The sequence below is a fragment of the Phyllostomus discolor genome, chromosome 9 (genome assembly GCF_004126475.2).
Source record: "Phyllostomus discolor isolate MPI-MPIP mPhyDis1 chromosome 9, mPhyDis1.pri.v3, whole genome shotgun sequence".
Classification (NCBI taxonomy): domain Eukaryota; kingdom Metazoa; phylum Chordata; class Mammalia; order Chiroptera; family Phyllostomidae; genus Phyllostomus; species Phyllostomus discolor.
The window spans coordinates 42,566,793-42,571,572 of record NC_040911.2 but is presented as its reverse complement, the minus strand read 5'-3'; the positions used below and the strand labels follow the sequence as shown (position 1 = coordinate 42,571,572).

The 4,780-nt window shown below is 40.7% G+C and overlaps 1 pseudogene; it reads left to right on the top strand.

Moving 5' to 3' along the window:
* Window positions 1–618: 618 nt before the first annotated feature.
* Window positions 619–1,145, top strand: LOC114506704 (annotated as a pseudogene).
* Window positions 1,146–4,780: the final 3,635 nt, after the last annotated feature.

Below are 4,780 nucleotides of genomic sequence, written 5' to 3'. Positions count from 1 at the left end.
ATAAATTAGTGAACAAATTTTTTCAATATAAAATATTGATTTGCATGCTTTGTTTATTTTACCCAACCCATTCCTTACATGTAGACTCAATCTTTTCAGTATCCGTGTTACTGACTCAACAGAGCAGTCAAGAATAACTAACTTTGTAATGATCAGAATGTTATCCAACTGTATATTGCTTACTTTATTGTAAATTGATGAAAAGTGGTCAATAAATATATTTTTAAAATTTTATTTTAATTGTTTTCCAAGTACAGTTTTCTGTATTTTACTCCCATCCCAGCCTACCCAACTCAATAAATAGTTTTACATTAAAAAAAAAAACTTAGTGGCTTCAAAAAGGAACAGTTTATTTGCTCATGATTCTGTAATGTGGTGTGAGCTTAACTGGGCAGTTTTGCTGGACTCACTTGAGATCACATATACAGTAGCAATCACTTGACAGGTTGATCCATAATGGTCTCATTTATATGTCTGGCATTTAGCTAAGGCTGTTGAAAACTGAAGCTCACTTCTCTTCTATTAGACATTTCTAATAGGATAACTAAGTTTCATACTTGGCTGTCAAAAAATTTCAAAATGAAAAGGTCCAATGTGCATTGCCTATAAAAGGCTTGCTTGCCTTTTTTTGCGTCTCGGCTGCCAACATGCCATCCAGACTGAGGAAGACCCGGAAACTTCGGGGCCACGTGAGCCACGGCCACGGCCGTGGCCGCATCGGCAAACACAGGAAGCACCCGGGAGGCCAAGGTAATGCTGGTGGCCTGCATCATCACAGGATCAACTTTGACAAATATCACCCAGGTTACTTTGGGAAAGTTGGTATGAGGCACTACCACTTAAAGAGGAACGAGAGCTTCTGCCCCACTGTCAACCTGGATAAACTATGGACCTTGGTCAGTGAGCAGACGCGGGTCAATGTTGCCAAAAACAAGACCGGAGCCGCTCCCATCATTGATGTGGTGCGATCGGCTACTACAAAGTTCTGGGGAAGGGAAAGCCCCCAAAGCAGCCTGTCATTGTGAAGGCCAAATTCTTCAGCAGAAGAGCTGAGAAGATTGAGTGTTGGTGGGGCTTGTGTGCTGGTAGCTTGAAGCCACATGGACGGGAAATCATTAAATGTTCACAAGTGCTTTTGTCTTCTGGTCTGGGTGTAGGTTCTTGGCACCCCTACCTGTGTGTCAGAAACCTGCAGGTTCTAGGAGTTAAAGGTGTGAGGGCCTGGGCTCCTCTGCCAACTCCCCTGAGAAAGCAAGTATGCAAGAGTTAGCACCAGCGCTTAGAGGCCTTGGTCTGTTACCTAACTTGAACTTCTCATTTATAAAGTGAAAATGATGGCTGTTTGTGGTGTGTGTGTGATAAATATAAAATAGTTGAAAGGTCAAAAAAAAAAAAGGCTTGCTTGTATTATATTTACTGATATCATTGGCTAGTTACATGGCCAACCTGTTAGTGGTACCCTCCCATAATAGACAAAAACTTACAGAATTCCCTGCTGATTTGGAATATAGAGCTGATATCTATGTATGTGATGACACTAGCTTAAAAAAGTATTACAAATAGGATAGTTGGCAGAAAGAAGGGGAGACTAGGATATGCTGATGAGATTAAATTATCCCCAAATAAAAATACCTACAAAATAAAGGACAAGCAAATGAGATTTATTTTATTTTATTTATTTATGTTTGGAGAGGGAAGGGAGGGAGATAGAGAGAGAGAGAGAGAAACACCAGTGTGCGGTTGCTGGGGGTTATGGCCTGCAACCCAGGAATGTACCCTGGCTGGGAATCGAACCTGCGACACTTTGGTTCGCAAGCCCGCGCTCAATCCACTGAGCTACGCCAGCCAGGGCTGCAAATGAGATTTTTTAAAAAGTTATTGATTTGAGGGAGAGAGAGAGAGAGAGAGGTATTTGTTGTTCCACTTATTTATGTGTTCATTGGTTGTTTCTCGTATGTGTCCTGACCAGAGATTGAATACATCACCTTGGCATATCAGGATGACACTCGAAACAACTGAGCTATCCAGCCAGGGCTGGAAAGTGAGTTTTAAAATATTTTATTTTAAAATCACGGTTGGTGCACCATATTATATTACTTTCAGGGGCACAACCCAGTGATAAGACATTTATATGACTTAAAAAGTGAATACCCTGATAAATCTAAAAGAAAGTAAGTTTTTAAATGCTCCTATCTTCCTAAATTTATTATTTTCTAAATACATTTCTTTCTGAAAATGTAAGGACAATTTTAGTGATAGGAGTTTGCCAGCTAAAATACTTTCTATCATATAGTTTATGACTTTGAGCACCCAATCTATCAGACAGGTAGAGCACGTCTTGGAGTTTCTTCTGTTTCCAGTTTTAACAAGTTCCAAGCTCTGGGTATTAGGGAGAGAGGCTCATTTATGTCTACTTGGCCTCTTTGGATCTGTTGACTTCCTGTTGCTTTTGTGCTGCTTGGGACATGGGGATGACTTGCAAAGCTTCTTTTGATGCCAGTCTCTGCATGTACACAAGGGGGAACCCCCCCAAAACATAATTTATTTATAAAAAAGTGTGTATTTATTCTTACACGTTTAAATTTCAGTCACCTTCAAAGTACTCTCCATTTGATGCAATATCCCTATTGAGACATTTTTCTTCCCACTGCTCAAAACAGATCTTTTTGATTTTGATGCCTTTTAGTGCTTCTGCTGTTTTCTTTTTGTTTTGTTTTTGTTTGTTTCACCTCTTCCACATTGACAAACTGTTTCCCTTTGAAGGCTTTTTTTAAAGGATATTTTATTGATTGTGCTATTATAGTTTTCTCAATATTTCCTCCTTTATTCCCCCTGCACCCTATATCCCCCCATACTCCAACATCCCCCTCTTAGTTCATGTCCATGGGTTGTACATATAACTTCTTTGAGTTCTCTGTTTCCTAAACCATTTTTCACCTCTCCATCTATTTAATGCCTTCCAATTATGCTTCTTCTTCCCTGTACCTTTTCCCCCCACTATTCCTCCCTTCCCTGTCCCCACTGAAAACCCTCCATGTGATGCCATTTTTCTGATTCTGTTCCTGTTCTTGTTGTTTGCTTAGTTTTTGTGTTTTTTTCTTTTTTTTAGGTTCATTTGTTGATAGTTGTGAGTTTGTTGTCATTTTACTGTTCATATTTATCTTCTTATTCTTAAATAAGTCCCTTTAACATTTCATGTCATAAGGACTTAGTGATGATGAACTCCTTTAACTTGACCTTATCTGGGAAGCACTTTAGCTGCCCTTCCATTCTAAATGACAGCTTTTCTGGATAGAGCAATCTTGGATGTAGGTCCTTGCCTTTCATGACTTCGAATACTTCTTTCCAGCCCCTTCTTGCCTGTAAGGTTCCTTTTGAGAAATTAGCTAATAGCCTTACAGGCACTCCTTTGTAGGTAACTCTTTTCTTTCCTCTTGCTGCTTTTAAGATACTCTCTTTGTCTTTAATCTTGGGTAACTTAATGATGATGTGCCTTGGTGTGTTCCTCTTTGGGTCCAGCTTCTTTGGGACTCTGGGCTTCCTGGACTTCCTGGAAGTCTATTACCTTCACCAGATTGGGGAAGTTTTCCTTTATTATTTGTTCAAATAAGTTTTCCATTTCTTGCTGTTGTTCTCCTTCTGGCACCCTTATAATTTGGATATTGGAACGTTTCAAGTTGTCCCAGAGGTTTGTGAGCCTCTCTCCACTTTTTTGAATTCTTATTTCTTCATTCTGTTCCAGTTGGATGTTTATTTCTTCCTTTTGTTCCAACTCATTGATTTGAGTCCTGGTTTCCTTCCTGTCACTGCTGGTTTCCTGAATATGTTGCTTTATTTCATTTTGGGTATCTTTCACTTGTTCTTCCATTTTTTGACCAAGCTCAATCAGTTCTGTGAGTATTTTGATCACCAGGGCTTTAAATTCTCCATCAGATAGGTTGACTATTTCCTCCTCGCTTAGATCTGTTTCTGAGGATTTGCTCTGTTCTTTCATTTTGGCCCTATTTCTTTGTTCAGGGCTCCTGTTAAGTTATAAGGGGGCAGGACTTTGGGTATTCACCCAGGCAGGGCAACCCTCCTTGCTGTGCTGCAGAACTGCTTGTGGGCGAGGGGCCAGAGAGGGAAAAATGCAGCTCCCCTGATCATCTCTAGCCCACTTTTCAATGAATTCTCATGTGAGACTGGGAATTTCTCCCACCGTGGCAACCACTGTAGTCCATAGCAAGCTCTGAGTCTCTGTTTCCCCTTAAGTCAGCCCCTCCCGCACAGCCTGCTGCCTCTCCCCAGCCAGGCCTTTGAGGACTTTTTTCATCCAGGGAAACAAAAAAATAAGAGTTGCTAGAGGTGAGATTACGTAAATAGGGAAGGTGGGGTAGGGGACATCTTTCCATTTTTGGTCAAAAACTGCTGAACAGTCAGCATAGTGTAGGCAAGTGCACTCAGAAATCACCTGTCAAGAAATGGGCAAACATGTTGAGAGTCTTAAAAGAAATCACTGAAGCCCAGCCTCTCAAAACAACAGCAGCTGATACACTGATACAGATGCATTCCTAGGACACTCACCTAGTGGGGGATGCCTATATTACCAGGGGCTCACCCTCCAGAAGATAATTCCATTTTTGTCTCCCTGTATACAGCTATTTAGGGGAGTCGAGAGTAGCACCTCTTCTTACCAACCTAAAGGGAATCCTTTTAATCTGGACAAAACTCTTCATTTTTTTAAGGCACTCTATCAAGCCTGTAAGTCCCTTTCTCATCACCCCCTTAAAAATCCTTTGCA